Genomic DNA, 18,154 nt, shown 5'->3' with positions numbered 1-18,154 from the left:
ATAGTATATCATAGGATTGATATGATATTTGAATAAGATAAATCATATAAAGAATATCTCAGAGTCTCTGTTACATAGTAGGGGCTCAAAAAGTGTGAATCATTCCTAAATTATTCTGTAAATTTAATTGCTTGATAAAATCCCAACATCTGGAAATCATTGTGTATAAGGGTCAGTAGAAGGTTATGCCTCACTATAAATTACTAAATTGGTCTTTTGGTTTTAAAATCCATTTATTTGAATTTGATTAATGAGGATCTTTTCCCCAGAACCTCATCATCCTGGAAGAGGAGGCAATGATCCAGTCTAATTTCTGCATTCTAAAAGCTAAGAATCAATCCTAAGCATATGTCAATATCAAAGGGCACATATCCTCAAATCCATGGGTGATACAGCATATGGGCATCTCTCTGAGCTTCTCTAGCACTTGGGAAAGAGTAGATGAATGAATTAACTACTTTATTCTTATTAGATTTCTGCTAAGAGCTGGAGGTATCTCAGGGTTCTGTCTTTCAGTCCTAATAGAATGGATTGTCCCACTAGTATAGAAAGACAAAATTGTTTCTCACAGTCAGTAGAACCTATATTTTGGCTACCTAAATGCCACATGGTTCCCTGCACACTTGACCTTATAGATCTCTAATTAGAGGCTATTTTGTTTGTTTCTTTCTCTGGAAACAGCACAGTAAGGTTTCTTTATTTCTTTATGTATAATTAATTTATTTTTATCTTTCAGAGAAAAGAAAGTCTGTCTGTAAGGAAGCTTCTATGAAGTGTTACTAAGTCTTTTCTACAACAGGTTCAGAGAGCCAATTTCAAGGTAGAGTGTGCTGTTAATATCCCTTGAAGTCAGTAAGGACCGATTTATCACATAGCCTTTCAATTCTAGATTGCAGTCATAGGAAATCACCAGGCTTCTAGGCACCATAGGCAGAACAAAGTTTCAGTAATGGTTCATATACACAAAGCCAAAAGCAAGATCAGTGTGGATGTTTTGTTTCAGACACAGTTATCCAAGAACTATTGTGTTGGCACCTTTGAAGCACACTTGTGTGCTGTGCTGCAATTGCAAAGAGTAAAAATATATAAACATTGATGACAAGGTGTGAGCTGAGTGACCTCATTGGGCGTACTAATGACTTACCCATTAGCTGTGCCACCATCTCCAACAGGTTACTGCAGATCTCCTGCTATACTCTACCTCTCACAGCAGACTACAGCCATAGGGAGAAGTGTGCTGCAGCCCTAGGGGGCACACTTTGTTTCCTCTGCTAATCTCAGAGCTCAGGGACTTTTATAATCTGGTAACAGGAGACATTTCTGTTTTCTCATCTACATAACAGTAGGAGGCAGAGTGGATTTATCTATAATAAAAGAGTTATGGAATTGTTGTGGAATGATACTTAAAATTGGAAGGGCCCTTAGAAATTATCTAGTCCAATGTCTACATCTTTTTCTGAGAGTAGAATAGTGGTTACCATAGTCTAAGGAGGGTATAGAGTGTGTTGGGAAAATGTTGATCAAAGGGTACTCAATTATAATTAGATAAGAGCAAGAAGCTTTGATGTGCTATTGTGCAGTAGGATGACTATGGATAACAATAATATGCTTCACATTTCATGTTATTTTCATGAGATTGTCTAGACATTTCACTGTTTCTTTTTTTAAATTTTTTTTAGTTGTAGATGAACAAAATACCTTTATTTTATTTATTTATTTTTTTAATGTGGTGCTGGGGATCAAACCCAGTGCCTCATGCATGCTAGGCAAGTGATGTACCACTGAGCCACAACTCTGGCCCCCATTCCACTGTTTCTTGAAGGTAGAGTGTGAACCAATGGATAGAGTTGGTAATCTCTATCCTTTAAAAAGAAGACCAAAGTGCTCTCATAAATACTTCTTCAGATCAGAAGTACCATGATCTGATTTATGTTTTATTTTCCAGTACTAGGATTTTAGTCTCAGTTATCCCCCCAGAAATTGTTTCCCCTGGGTTAATACCTACCTTTCCAACATAAAGAGTGATTAGAAAGACAGTGTGAGAAAATGTGTGGTGATTCTTTGAAAAGTTACAAGTACAAATTGTACATAATCATATGAGCAAATTATTCATAACCACTCTCTTACACACACACACACACACACACACACACACACACACGTATGCATACACAATTGGTTCTGTGAAGATGTGAGTCAGCCTATACTAGGTCTTCCACCTCTGTAATACTCCTGCTGTCAGTAGCCATCATCCACGCCTGGGGATATTCCTAACCTCTATTTCTTTTCCTTGCTCTTTTAGCCCTGACCTGTCACTGTGCTCCAGATTGACTTATCACTCAATAAATATTTGCTAAAGGCTTGTCCTAAGTGCTGAATAAGATAAACAAGGCCTCTGCTCACAGACAGCTTACATTCTAATGTAGAGACAAAACAAGCAAAGCAAAAAGTAAACAAGACTGTATTAAATAATGATAAGTTCTATGATGAAAATGAAACAGCAATGTGATAGCAATGAGATTGAGTGAAGAGGCTAATTTAGATTGGGAGGCTAGGCTTTCCTGAGGAGATGACTTTTAAAGTAATAATTGAATAAGAAGAAAGAACCAACAATAGGAAGAAGGAAAAGCTAAAGCAAAACCCTATGACTGTAATGAGCTTAATGTGTTTAAGAAATGGCAATAAATTACTGTGGTTGTGACACAATTATATGAGAGGAATTGGTACAACATAAGGTCATAGAGATAAGCAGAAGCCATATTGTATACAGTATGTGGGGCATGGTAGATTTAGATTTCTTTCATGTGCCAGAGAAGGCCATTAACAAGTTTTAAGTAAAGAAGTACCATGAGGGGGGCTGGGGATGTGGCTCAAGCGGTAGCGCGCTCGCCTGGCATGCGTGTGGCCCAGGTTCGATCCTCAGCACCACATACCAACAAAGATGTTGTGTCCGCCGAAAACCAAAATAAATAAATAAATAAATAAATATTAAAAAATTCTCTGTCTCTCCTCTCTCTCTCTTAAAAAAAAAAAAAGAAGTACCATGATCTGATTTATGTTTTTTTTTTTCCAGTACTAGGAATTGAACCAGGGATACTCTACCAATAAAAGACGCCATCAGCCCTTATCTATCTATCTATCTATCTATTTATCTATCTATCTATTTATTTATTTAATTTGAGGCAGTGTCTTGCTAAGTTACTGAAGCTGGCCTCAAACTGTGATGCTCCCGCCTCAGCCTCCTGAGTAGTCAAGATTATAGGTGTATGCCACTGCACCAGACCCTATTTATGTTTTTAAATGATTACTCTGGCCACAGTGTCAATAGTAGAATGGGGAGATATAGAATTAAAACAAAGAAACTAGTTTGGAGGCCATTGTAGTCATCTGGGAATAAATAATAGAAAAAATCTGAATAAAAAGATAAATTTAGGCTTGGTCTAAGGTGGTGGGCATTGAGATGAAGGTTAAGTGGATGGATTTCGGATGTCTTGGAACTAGGGAAAATGTGATTTGCTAGAGATTTCGGGCAGGAGATAAAATAATAGAAAGAATTGAGGTCACTTTTAGGATTTTGGCTTGAACATCTAGTTGCTAAAATGAGAAATGCCATAACTGAAGATAGAAGAAAGTCAAAAGTATTGTTTGGGACATATTAAAATTGAGATGTCATACAAATGGAAAGCTGAATATAGAAGTTGATGAAAGAAAGCCAAATCTGAAGTTAAAAAATGTGGATGTCATCAGCACTGACAGTGTTTAATGCCATGGGACCGGATGAGATTGTTAAAGTATATATCTACTTGGAGTAAATGTAGAATAAGAGTCCTAGGACAGAACCCTAGGCACTCCAATATTCAAAGATTGAGCAGAGAAGCAGGATCTAGCAAAAGAAATTTAGAAAAATAAGTTGGTGAAATAGGAAGAGAATCAATAGAGTGGTTTCCCAGGAGTCAAGAGGGAAGAGTGTTTCATAAAGAGCATGGTAAAACCTGACAGATGTTGCTAAAAGGTAAAAGAGAAAAAGATAAATAGCCACTAGATTTTTCAATATATCATATTTGTGTTCCAAAATATCACTGTAATGTCAGAATGAACAGAGGATTTGGAGGGGCAAGAGGTTGTTAGACTGGAGATGGAGGATGCCAGTTAGAAGACAGTTATTGTTACTACAACTTCAAGAGAAAGATTTCATGGGTCTGAACTGAAGCAGAGATATTGTGGGAGAGAAAAGAAGATGCACATGGAATTCCTTTAAAAAGAAGACCAAAGTGCTCTCATAAACACTTCTTTTCCATGTCAACTGTTCCTATTTCAGGACCTCATTATCTCCAAAAAGCACAGGGCTTGTTAAAAAAAAAAAATAGATATTACCCAGACTAAGCTCTGTTACAATGATTTCTGAATTAAAAATCACACCAGTTGTATCCATATTGAAAAGCCTTCCATGAAAGAAATAAAATTTTATAAAAATCAGTTATGTTTATCTAAACTAAAAAACGAACATTTCAAAAGTATAATTAATAAACCACTCTATTTACAATAGCATGAAAATAATAAAATACTGGAGTAAATTTAATCAAAGAGATGCAAGATGTATACAATGTAAAGTACAAAATTTGGCTATAAGAAATTAAAGAAGATCTAATAAATAGAAGAATCCCATGTTCATAGATTGGAAGACTTACTATTGTTCAATAGTGGACTCCTCAAATTGACCTACAGATTTGATACAATTCCTATAAAAATCCAAGCTAGAGTTTTTTAAGAGAGAGAGAGAGAGAGAGAGAGAGAGAGAGAGAGAGAGAGAGAGAGAGAGAGAATTTTAATATTTATTTTTTAGTTCTTGGCGGACACAACATCTTTGTTTGTATGTGGTGCTGAGGATTGAACCCGGGCCGCACGTACACCAGGCGAGCGCAATACCGCTTGAGCCACATCCCCAGCTCCCCAAGCTGGATTTTTTGTAGAAGTACACAATATAATTGTAAAATGTACATAATTGCAAGAGATGCTGAACAGCTAAAACTATCCTTAAAAAGAGAACATAGTTAGAAAATTATATTCCCTGATTTCAAAGCTTACTACAAGACTGCAGTCATCTGAACAATGTGGCACTAGCATAAATTTAAGCATAGGCCAATGAAACAGGCCACTGGAACAATTTTGAGTCCAGACATAATATGGTTCATCAGTTTTTGACAAGGATACTATGAAAACTCAATGGAAAAAAAGAGTATTATCTTCAAGAAATGGTGCTGTGACAACTGTATTCACATGGAAAAGAATGAAATTGAAACCTCATCTCCCTCACATCGTGTATAAGCATTAATTCCAAATGGATTCAAGACTAAATGTAAGGCCTAGAACTATAAAACTTTTACAAAAAACATAGGGTTAAATTTTGTGATCTTGGAGCTAGGGTTGTGGCTCAGCAGTAGAGTGCTTGCCTAGTCCATGTGAGGCACTGGGTTCAATCCTCAGTACCACATAAAAATAAATAAAATAAAGGTAGTGTGTCAATTACAACTAACAAAATTAAAAAAAAAAATGTATACAAGGGTTTGGCATCAAATGCACAGGCAACCAAAGAAGTGATAAGCTAGACACTATCATGATTAATGCATTTTGTGCTTCAAGAGACACCATCAAGAAAGTGAAAGACCATCCATAGAATTGAAGAAAATACTTTGCAAATCATATATCTGAAAAGGCACTTGTGTTTAGAATATATGAAATGCTCTTAGACCTCATAAATTAAAAAGACAACCCAATATTTTAAAATGGGAAAAGGATTTGAATAAACAGTTTTCAAAAGGAAAATATATAAATGAACAACAAATATTAAAAGATACTTGACAGGGCTGGGGATGTGGCTCAAGCCGTAGCATGCTTGCCTGGCATGCGTGCGGCCCGGGGTTCGATCCTCAGCACCATATACGAAGATGATGTGTCTGCCGAAAACTAAAAAGTAAATATTAAAAAAAAATCTCCCTCCCTCTCTCTCTCTCTCTCTCTCTCTCTCTCTCTCTCTCTCTCTCTCTCTCTCTCTCTCTCTCTCCTCTAAAAAAAGATACTTGATATCATAAGCTATCATTGAAAAATCACACCAGTTGTATCCATATTGTATCCTTCTCTCCCATTTCCTTTATTTTATTCTAGCTTTCACATATAAGAGAAACCATATAAGAGAAATCAAAATCACCATGAGATGTCACTTCACACCCACTAGATGCTTATAATAAAAAAGACATGGGGCTGGGGATGTGGCTCAAGTGGTAGCATGCTCGCCTGGCATGCGCTAGGTGCTGCGTTTGATCCTCAGCACCACATAAAAATTAAAAAAAAAATAAAGATGTGTGTCCACTGAAAACTAAAAAATAAATATTAAAAAAATTCTCTCTCTCTCACTTTCTCTCTAAAAAAATATTAAAAAATGACAGATACAAGTATTAACAAGGATGTGGAGAAATTGGAACTCCCATACATTGCTGATGAAAATATAAAATGGTGAATATTCTTTGGAACACAGTTTGACAATTCCTCAAAAAAGTCAAAAAAAGAGTTACCATATGACCCAGCAATTTATGTCTAGGAATATACCCAAAATAAATAAAGAACATACAAGAACAAACAAAAACGTGTGTACAAATGTTTGTAGCAGCATTATTCACAATACTCCAAAATAAAAACAACTCATATATCCATCAACTGATAAATGGATAAAGTGTAATATATCTGTACAATAAGAAGAAATGAAGTACTGAAACATGTTACAACATGATGAACCTTAATAATATTATGCCAAAGAGAGAAAGAATTCAGTAACAAAATGCCACATACTGTATGATTCCAATTACATGAAATGTCCAGAATAGACAAATCCTTAGACTAGAAAGTAGACGAGTAATTTCCTAGGGCTAGAATTGGAGGATGGTAGGGGAGGGCAGATACCAGAGAATGGGTTTTTATGGCTAATGCCTATATGTTTCTTTCTTTTTTTTATTAGAGCTTTATAGTTATACATAGTAATTTGATTTCATCCTGAAATACTCATACATGCATGGAATTAGATTTCAGTTTTCCCTCTCACTTTTCCCTCCTGTCCTCCCTCCCCTCTTCCATTCTCCTTTCTCTACTAGACTTCATTTTGCTTATCTATTTATTTATATTTCATTGGTTTGTTTTACTTACACTTAAAGATGGAATCCCCTGTGGCATATTTATGTATGTACATACTGTGGTTTTTAAAGAATTCATTCCTCATTACCTCCCCCTTCCCATCCCTCCACTCTGCCTCTCAGTCTCCTTCTTCTACACTACTGATTTTCCCATTATCTTTATGATATCCTATCTTTCCCTCCCCTTTCCTTTATTTTATTCTAGCTTCCACATATGAGAGAAAACATTTGACCTTTGAGTTTCTGAGCTTGGCTTATTTCATTTAGCATGATAAGTCCCATTTCTATTCATTTACCAGAAAATACCATAATTTCATTTTTCTTTATGGTTCAGTAGAACTCTATTGTGTGTGTATACCACATTTTAATCCATTCATCTATTTATGGGTGCCCGGGTTGATTTCATAATTTAGCTATTATGAATTGGGCTGCTATAAACATTGAGGTGGCTGCATCACTATAGAATACTGATTTCAGGACTGAGGATGTGGCTCAAGCGGTAGCGCGCTTGCCTGGCATGCGTGCTGCCCGGGTTCGATCCTCAGCACCACATACAAAGAAAGATGTTGTGTCCGCTGAAAACTAAAAAATAAATATTAAAGTCTTCTCTCTCTCTCCCCCTCTCTCCCCCTCTCTCACTCTCTCTTAAAAAAAAATAGAATACTGATTTCAGTTCTTTTGGATAAATACTGAGGAGTAGGATAGCTGGGTCACATAGTGGTTCCATCCCTAGTTTTATGAGGAATCTTATGGGTTTCTTTTAAGAGGGACAAAAATGCTACAAAATTAAGTTTTATAGTCCTTAATTTTTTTATTTAGGTCTTCTTTAAATTTCTTTCAGCAATGTTTCATAGTTTTCAGTGTAAAATTAGATTGTGATGAAGAATGCACAGCTCTGAATACCATAACACATTGAATTGCATACTCTAAATAGGTGAGTTGTATTGTATATGAATTATATCTCAATAAATTGTCAAAAAATTTATTAAAAAAAACTTCCATGTCCCTCTTGCTGGCCTGGTCTATCACCATTGTACTATATATGTTAAAGCATCTGGCCAAATTTCAGTAAACTCCATTCCCCAATTATCCACCCAAACCTTCCTGCCTCTGTGCATTTATTCAATCATGATTAATTCCCTCTTATTCCTCCCTATGGAAATCTCATTCATAATCTGAGACCCTTTCTTCTTTCATTTGTCAATATTCAAATATTTTAACTTGTATTTATTGTTCTTTGTCTTATGCCCATTATTGGGCTGGAGTCCTTGGAGCTCACAGTTTATGTCTACTTTTTTAAAGTCCTGCAGCACCTAGTATGGCAACAGTTCGGAGTTGAAAATGAATTCATCTTGAAGTAAGAGAGCCCCACCAAAGATTTTCTTCTAGTTCTTTTGAACTATGAAATGCTAAAGTTTTCAGTTTTTGTAAACTTTTGAACTTAGTTTTTAATCTTGGTTAGTCCTCCAGCCTCAATAGTTTTTCTAGACTGTCTGGATTGCTGCTGAATTTTTAGCTTTCTGTTAGCCATATGGTTTTGGAATACTCAGTCTTCTAATCTTTCACAGCTGTTTATTTAAATACACTATGAGTTTGAATATGTGTATCTATACATAAACACACATTATGTATATCTAGAGAGAGAATTTATTGTGTGCTACTTAGTGGGAGTACATTAAGATGTAAAGGTCATAACTAGTTGAGAGTTCACAGTCTTTGCAGGTGAAGAGAAATGCGGGTATATGCATACACAATAGAGGTTGACCCTAGAAGTTCAAACAGGAAGTAACAGTAGCCTACACGGAAAGACTGCTAAGTGCAAGAGCTCTTCTCCTCAACCCATCACCACCTTGGACTCCTGCACGGTACATAAGTCTTTTTAGCTGCCCCAGTTTGTTTTGAGTTCATATCTAATTTACAGATTGGCTTGCTGAATGTTCAACCATATTGTTTTTTAAGTGTCTTATTCTTATCCAGTGTATGTGTTTTAATTATTTTTTGTTGCTTATGTATTAACTTGCCCTTACACAGATTAATTTTGCTTATTGACCTATTTTAGACTTTCTGTTATCCTCTTTCCAAACTTGGAAAACTAATATCTCAAAGCCTGTGATTTCTTAATTTAGAAGACAGGATCAAGTTGCACCACATTGAATCAATAACTTACAGAAATAGAAAAAAAACATTTTATTATCACTGCCTTCATCTGATCAGGATTAAGAATGTTTTCACCATCAAAGGTAAAAATCATAATTGAATATAGGCCACAGATGTGCTTTGGAATAAATGGGACAAAAACACAGATTTCCTAATTCCAGAGTTATCCAACATATACTTCTAATAAAGTCACATTTAAATACCTTCCTAAAGTTACCATACATAAAAATTAAGAAGATATTAAAATGGTTTGAGGAAATCATAATTTTCCTTATGTTTCTGCAATTTATTTTGTTCTTTACAAGGGGCTGGGAAAGGGACTTATAGATCAAAAGGCTGATGCCAGGAACCTCAGTCAAAAGACACACACTCCATCTTTGCACAGTACAGGATATCCAATCACTGAAATTCCTGAGGGATTAGTCTTTTGATTAGTGGTTGGTTCAATAGAATGTATGCATTATTATGCTTTGACCCTCACTTTTCCCCTTAAAATGTGTGGGTTCACTTTCCATCCTGAGTCTTAACACTGATGTTCTGTGATGCTTTGAGAGGAGCAGGCCCTCAGTACCATCATTGTGAACATCAGCCATTACCATTCAAACTGAAAATAGATATAGTGCAGGAATTACTCTCTCCTGTGTCCAAATGGCCTTAGAATAGCTTCTGAAGTATCCAATCAGCCTCTTGATATTCTTCCAGTCTTTGGCTTGTCTTTTCGTTACCTTAATGCTGTCTTTTGTGCAGCACTTTTAAAGTTTAATAAAGTCAAACATACCAATCTTTCTTCCACAGATTGGGCTTTTGGTGTTATATCTAAAAATACATGGCCACACCAAAAGTCATAAAATTTTGTCCTGTTTTTTTTTTTGGACATTTTATAGTATTGTATTTTATATTTAGTTCTGTGATTCATTTTGAGTTATGTTCTGTAAGGTGTGAGGTATGTGTTGAGATCCTCTTTTTTTTTAAAAAAGTATGGCTGTCCAATTACTCTAGCATCATTTAGTGAAATACTCAAATCAATTTTTACAGAATTTTGAAATTAATTTTGAAATTGCTGGTCTTGGTTAAAAATTTTGTTCTGATTTCCTTCACATGGAAAGTAAAGAATTTTTTAAGTTCTTACTCATGCAAGTTGGACTTGCATGAGTAATGTCCATAAAAGCCTCTTGTTACATAAATAATGATATTTATACATTATATGGTATATCTTATTTATAATTGTTGAATATTCATTTTGCTTCTGAATAAGCCAAAATAACAAGAGAAAATTAGGTGAAATTTTAAGACTAGTTTGAAGTCAGGAGTTTGGAAGAATTTTGTAGCTAGTATCAATCCAGGAAATATAATTTATTTTAAGAAACCTAACTTTCCCTACTTCATGCCTTAAACCAAAATGAAGTCCAAATGTATCAAAGAGTTTAAAACCAAAATTCTCTTGCCTCAGTCTCTGGAGAGCATTTCTAAATCACTATGTGTGGAACATCTATTTGAAGTAAACACAAGAAACCAGTATCCTTGTTTTTCTCAGGAGGATGATCTAATAAGACAGAGATAGGAGGAAGTCTTCTTACTGATTATCCGTTTGTGCAAGTACTAATATTTTAATAATAATATAATTTTACATTTAAGTGACAATTTTCAACATCATATTTTAAAAGTTCTCACTCTCAGGGTATTGAGGTCAAACATCTAGTTCCTCAAATAGCATTCCACAGGTGGGTTAGTAGCTCTGAAGAGCAAGACTCTAGAACTTGGTATTCTTTTCTATATACAAGCCAGCCTACAATGGACACTCAAAAGATAAGAAAGTCCTAACAGCTCTCATTGCTTCCATTAACTCATATTAGCTCATATTTAGTAGTGCTGTAATATGACATAGTAAAACAGTCATGGTAATGGAAATAGTGGCACTTTTGAGATCTACACAAGAAATTTCTGAGTATGAATACCTTTTTAAAACAGGTAGAGCCAGGCATGTTGGTGCATGCCTATAATCCTAAAGGCTTGGGAGGCTGAGGCAGGAGGATCACAAGTTCAAGGCCAGCCTCAGCAACTTAGCCAAACCTTGTCTCAAAATAAAAAATAAAAAAGGGCTGGGGAGGGCTGGAACTATATCTCAGTGGCAAAACACTTGCCTAGAATGTGTGAGGCACTGGGTTTCATCTTTAGCACCACATAAAAATTATCAAATCAAATAAAGGCTTTCTATCCATCTACAAGCACAAGAAAATAAAAAAGTAAAAGTAAAAGGACTGGGGATGTGTCCCAGTGGTTAAGTGCCCCAGAGTTCAATCCTTGTGGTCATAGAACATAAAGAAAGAAAGAAAGAAAGAAAGAAAGAAAGAAAGAAAGAAAGAAAGAAAGAAAGAAAGAAAGAAAGAAAGAAAGAAAGAAAGAAAGAAAGAAAAATAAATAAAAAATAGGTGTGTGTGTGTATGTGTGTGTGTGTGTGTGTGTATCTGAAAGAAAACACACAAAAAAGTTAACAATGACAATATCTGAGTAATGGAACCATTAGCTATTTTTCTTTGAATTGTTTAAATGGGCATTTTCTACATCAATCATGAGTTGACAGTGTAATTAAAGAAAATCCCCCTTCCTTTGAGCATTTATGTTAACAGGCAAAATTATCTTGCCCAATTTTCTCTGAATAATCAAAGGCTCATTATTTTATTAAAACTATGGTCTCAATGCCCCCATCAAAACTTCTGTTGACATTTAATCCCCATTGTGAGATATTCAAAGGTTGGTCCAGGTGAGACCTTTAAGAGGAGATTACGTTGTGAAGGCTTTTCCTTTATGAATGAATTAATCAACTCATGGATTAATGGGTTATACTGAGAGTGGTCTATTTTTTAAAAGCCAGTTTGGCTCACCTTGTGATGCTCTCTGGTATATTTTGATGCAGTAAGAAGGCCCTCCTCAGATGCTGAGAAAATGCTGGCACTGTGGTCTTGGACTTCCCAGACTCCAAAACCACTAGATAAGAAAGCCATACTCTTTATAAATTACCCACTCCAGGTATTTTATTGTAGAAACAGAAACAGGCTAAGATGGCTAATATACTGAGAAGTAGAAAAGCACAACATTCAGGCCTAACTATTATTCTAAGGCCATATAGTTTCTGCTCATAAAGGAAGGAATGTGGCCTGCTTACTCTACACAGGTACCCCTGGAATTTAGACTGAGCAAAAATGTTGAACCAGGCAGGAGAAGCAAGCACCAAATCACAGAAAAGTCTAGGCAGAGCTTAAATTGGTCCCCTTCAAAAGTGACCCCTGCTCTGTTTAGTTCCATTTTGCCCTTCCATAGAGTCCTCATTTCTAGCCCTGTTCAGAGATTGGAAGTTAGAGGATAGAAAAAAATAAAGGAAGGTTTAGAAATAGAGGTAGAGTAATAGAGAATACTCTGTGGTCTGGGCTGAATCAGGAATTCACCATGGCTTTTTCTTTCATACATAGAAGTTGCACCTAAGGATAAAGATCAGACACAGTGATCAAAGAAGAACAGCAGAGAGAGGTTCAAAATCCATTGTCCAAGTAAGTTTTGTTAGAAGCAAGCACATGGAAATGTAGCAGCTCAATATTATATGACAAGAATACTTTATTATAAAAATATGCCATTGACCAAGGCAAAATGCCAGTTGCATTTGTCAAGGTATATGATAAGTTAGTCTATGTTCCTGTTGAAAGAAGGAAGGAGTTGGGGAGGGAGATTTTTAAAAGAAAGAAAATCATCAACAACAGCTTACCCAGAAATACTACTCCATGTGATATGACCACAATGAGATAAAGTATAATAATGTACCCCATAGCCATTCTTTCTTTTTAAAAACTTTGTTGGTGTAAAAAAAAATTTATTATGTCTATTAAGACGAAGGCAAGAATCCTGTAGAGTGTCCGTTTTTCAGAAGGCCTGAGCATTAAGTGGACCTGCAGCCCCTATGCATTAATGAACACTACCTTTGTTACCACTTCAAACTTAGCCAGCCAATTTCAGAAACATTTTTGAGTAATCTTTCAGAATCAGTAATCCTAACAGATTTTTTAGTAGTTCTAAAGCTATTAGGTTTCTGTTGCTTGGTGCTTCTGTGAGAATAAAAATCTGAATAGGACGGTTGCACATGGCAAAGCAATTCCTTTCTCACTTAAATTGTGTCACCCAGAGCCACTCATCAAGGACAAATCTATGGGAGAAAAAAAAACATGGAAAACAATATTAAGTAACTGAAAATTACATAATAAGAGACTAAAGTCTTTTAAACTAGTGTCCCTAAATAACTCATTTAATGAGGCAAAATAATAAACACTTTACTAAGAACATGTCACATACATCTGAGTTTTCTAAAATCATAATACACAGATATTCTCTATGTTGTTTCTGTTTACACTAGTGAGTGTGTTATTTTCTGTACAAGTAGAAACTTAAATTTAAAAGCTCTAAGATAATTAGTAGAGTAGTGTGTATTTGAGATTGTTAATGTAGATCTTTTATTTATTCATAACTAAGAAAATATTATACTCATTTTTGGAAAAATGTTACTGGCATGTTTTTAATTGAAAAGATGATATATCCAAATATTAAAGGACACTTTAAAGTGTTTCATAATTGTAATTAAAGTCAACTTGCTTTAAATATATCACAACTCTGAGTAGTTTTATATATAAAAAACAGAAATCCAAATCATATACAAAAATGCTCTTTTAGCTTCACTTTAATTATTGCTGAAACTGTAGTTCAAATATTTGAAATTTTTTTTTTAAAGATTGAGTAACATGAGCTGGGTTATAGCTCAGTGGTAGAGTGCTTGCCTCACACTTGTGAGGCACTGGGTTCGATCCTCAGCACCACATAAAAATAAATAAGCAAACAAACAAACAAATAAATAAATAAATATATTTTTTACAAAAAGATTGAGTTAACAGTTTAGTTATTACCTCTGCAAAGAGTATTTTCATAGTTGATTTAAGAAAAAGACTTGAATATTAATTCAGTATTAAAAATTTTTCCTTCAATATAAAGTAGGTACATAAAATAAAACTAAAATATTTTCATGTAGCAACATTTTGTAAATTCATAGACATTTTTTATTTTCTGTTGCATGTATTATTTTGATGCTAGTGACACTGATGAGAACTGACTGTTTTGAAAAAGAGAAAAAATGGGAAATATTAAAAACTGAAAACCAAATCAAATCACTACTGGAAATGAATCACACAAAATAAAATAAAGTAGCTAAACTTAGATTCTACACACATAAAAGGGAAATAAATTAAAACCATTTTTTACAATAAAAGAAATGAAAATCTATAAAATATGTAAATGTTATTAGGGACACTTCGTCTAGAAGGCATTAAGCTGTGTATTTCAACAAACAGTTGAAATGAGGACCTGAGTGGTATCAAGGAAATGCTTTGATTTGAAGGTCTCTCTCCTACTGCAGTGAGAGCAGTGTAGATTGGACTGGCTGCCTGGATTTGCCAGACTGGCTATATGGCTTTACAATTTTAAACCATGAATCTCTATGAACCTCCTCTTTCCTTTCTGTAACATGGGGATATTAAGCTCTTTCCTGTTCTCCATCAAGGAGTATTGTGAGTCTCAAATTGTGTTTTTCTCAGGAAGTGGCTTTGTGTAAACACCGAAGTCCTCTGCTCATGTGAACCGCACCCTATTCCAGAGTCTTGCTACATGGCTGCTCCAGAGTCAACTCAAGAGAGGAAGGTTTTATAAAGAGTCTGTTCTAAGTCAGAGTCTTTGACTGGGGAAGAGTTGCCTCAGGAAGACAAAACATTGAGAAGGTGGAGTAGACTTCCCAAGAAGCAGTTTGCACAAGGCATCTGAGAGGAGACAGTGGAGAGAGTGCTGTGGTGTTAGCCTAGCAGATGCAGAGGTTTTGAATAGCCATGGAGCAGGGGAAGAAAATTCCTGGAACAGGGAATGCTGCAGTCAAAAACTGGGAGTGAGAATGAAAGGCCAAACCCTGGAGGTATTAAGGGATCTCCTGAGAAGGACAGAATTGAGGATGAAGAAGGGTTGGCCCATGGGGTCTCTTTCCTGCATTATCTTTCCTGAGGAATTAGCCATTAGGAGATCTAGATACCCATGTTCATGACTTCTATCTTGTCCCGCTCAGAGATCAGCTCACTTGAGATCAAGTATGAAATATAATCCAAGCCAGGGTAGGAATGCTTGATAATCACCAGGATGACTCTGGGAAGCTCGGGAGAAAGGGCCTTTTATTTTAGATTATCTCTGCTGCAAAATCTTGTCCCACGAATAAATCTGGATGGGGACCCTGAAAGAAACAAAATGGTCAGACACTTCTCCAAATTCCCAACTTCAGGCTTGCAAACCAGTTCTTATGTTGAGATCATGGTGCTTTCCATCACGAATCTGTACAGCTTTATCCATACATGCAATTCAGTCTCTGTCTGCATGCACTGTGGGTCCTCCTTCCTTGCCTCAGCAGTACATTCAGAAATCTTCTCAACATACATATGTGGACACACACACACACACACACACACACACACACACACACGCACACTCTACACCACACAGCCCACAGCCTTGGCAACATGGTGGACAGAACTGCTCTACTGTGAGAACAATGAATGAATGAAGACTCAAGGCCAAGCTGATGTATAAGATTGTTAATCAGACACCCAAACAGGCAGCTGTGGAAATGACACCAGGGGCACACTTGTCCCCTCTTCTTTTCTCTCCTGTCAATTCACCATCAGTTCTAATATCCTTCAAGCTTTGGGGTCCTTGCTTGCCTGTCACTTTTCTCTCCATCCTTAGGTATCTTTTTTTTTCTAGGGTTCAGTTGGGTCTAGGAATGTGAAATTTGGAAAAGGTCAAATTGTTTTTGAAAATTGTTTTTTTTCTCAAGTTTTGGTGGAAATAGGGAGCTTCAAAAAATGCCCTCTGCCCCAGGAGCCCTTTTCCATGGCTGGCCATTTCCAGTATTTCTCTGAACTACTCCTGCCCTGACAAGAGAAACAGCTTTATTTGAATTCTAATAATGTGCTATTTTAAAATTTTCCTTTATTGGGCAGAAAACTCAGTCTGGTGCATTTTCTCTCTTTTTTTATGCATCCCTTACACTTAGTGCAGAACTAAGCCCAACTTGGTAAGTAGTGGAAAGATGGATGAATAGAGCAACACAAGATTGTTAGTTTATAAAGCACTTCTATTTGCTAGTTGACTCTTGATCTTAAATCCTGACCCAAGGGTCTAAAATGAACCCCCTGGTTTTATCAAGAGGTCTGACACTGGCCAGAGAACTCTTCTCCAGATAAAGTCTTTGGCTCTCACGGTAACGATGATAGGTAGACGGAGCCATAAGCATCACCATGCAGTAACTGAAATAACCCAAAACAGGCAACTAGATGCAAGAATGGCCCCAATAGTGATGAAAAATAAAGTCAATGGAACACCCAATTAACACAGGAGCTGCACACTGAGCCATTATCTATTGCTCTCTGGCAGACAGGGTTCAGCTTTGCCCACTGAGCAATGCATTCTTCAAGGGCAAGGGTGGAGGTCAAGGTTGGCTCCCAGGGATTTCTGTAGTCTTGGAATTAAATTTTACTTCCCAAATTAGAGTCTAGTTAGTTGTCACCAAAGAGGAGGGGCTCTATAGACTTCAGGGGTCTCCAGTGACTATGGCATTGTGATTTCAGTCTGCACGAAGGGAAACTAGCACATGCTATGTGCATTCTACATGCCAAACATTGTACAGGGATCTCAAATACATTATTTTGCTTACCTTTCACAACATCTCCTGAATGGGGATTATTTTAGAAAAAACTGAAACACTATGAAGTAAGCAGTCACTAAGTGTCATGTAGTTGGCTGTCAAACACCCAAACCTGACACTTTTGACACCAGTGAGCAAATTATGAATGGAGATGAATGGAATGGGCTTAATAGACAGAAGAGTGGAAAACCCAGGATTGATTAGGATGGGCTCATAATGCACTTCCCATTTTCCCTTCCCTCTTACTCAGAAGGGTCTGTTAAGTTCCTCCCAAACTGCCATGGGGCAGCCCAGAAGTCAGATCCTCTCCAGGTATTTGTAACTTGAAGGAAAGTGAGTGGTTTAAAAGGGAAGCATCTCTAGGTGTGGAATGCTGCCCACTTATCTGAGGGTAGGGAATGGTAGCATGCTGGGTAGAGGGTGCAGGGGGCTTGTGAAGCTGCCCTGAGTTTGCAGCCTATGCCTAAGGCTGTTGGCACCTATTTCCTGCCTCTGACAGGCCCATTCCCTCTGCCCTTTTCTGTCTAGCGGATGTGACTTTGGTTGGTGTTTTTGACAGTTTCCTTCTGGAGGAAATGTGATACTCAGTCCTGGAATGCCCTGAGTTTTCTTCCAGGAATTTTTATCCTTGTGTGGGACTCAAGACCCTGGAGCACCAGGAGCCCATCATTATGGCATCTGTCATAGCCAGGGGGTCCCTCAGCAGAGATGCTCCCCAATTGGGGTCTGGCTTCTGAGGACCTTCATCAATGCAGCCATAGCATGGGGGTAGGGTGGGCCGAGAGTGTTGCCCACCTGACGCATCCAGCTGATTGACAGTTTCAGCTGTCAGTCCAGTGGTGCTTTGGAAAGCAGTGTAGCCTAGATCTGACCAATCAGAGCTCAGTGATTAGTTAGGAGGCACACAGGGTCTTAGTTCAGCTACTCAGAGTTCATACCTCTATTGCTGGTGACAAGCTGCTGGCCTGTGAGTCCGAAGCTGTCCTGGACAATGTTTGCTGTTTTTGAGGAGAATGCAACTGACTGAAGTAAGTCAGAGCAA

At 36.8% G+C, this 18,154-nt stretch overlaps 1 protein-coding gene across 1 annotated transcript in view; it reads right to left on the bottom strand.

Annotated features, from left to right (window-relative positions):
- The window catches only part of LOC144369506 (uncharacterized), a 377,412-nt gene that overhangs the window by 335,813 nt on the left and 23,445 nt on the right, over positions 1–18,154 (bottom strand). The window lies entirely within an intron of this gene.

This window comes from Ictidomys tridecemlineatus, chromosome 12 (genome assembly GCF_052094955.1).
Source record: "Ictidomys tridecemlineatus isolate mIctTri1 chromosome 12, mIctTri1.hap1, whole genome shotgun sequence".
Lineage (NCBI taxonomy): Eukaryota > Metazoa > Chordata > Mammalia > Rodentia > Sciuridae > Ictidomys > Ictidomys tridecemlineatus.
Note: the sequence above shows the minus strand (reverse complement) of the source record. Positions and strands in the feature narration are given on the sequence as shown.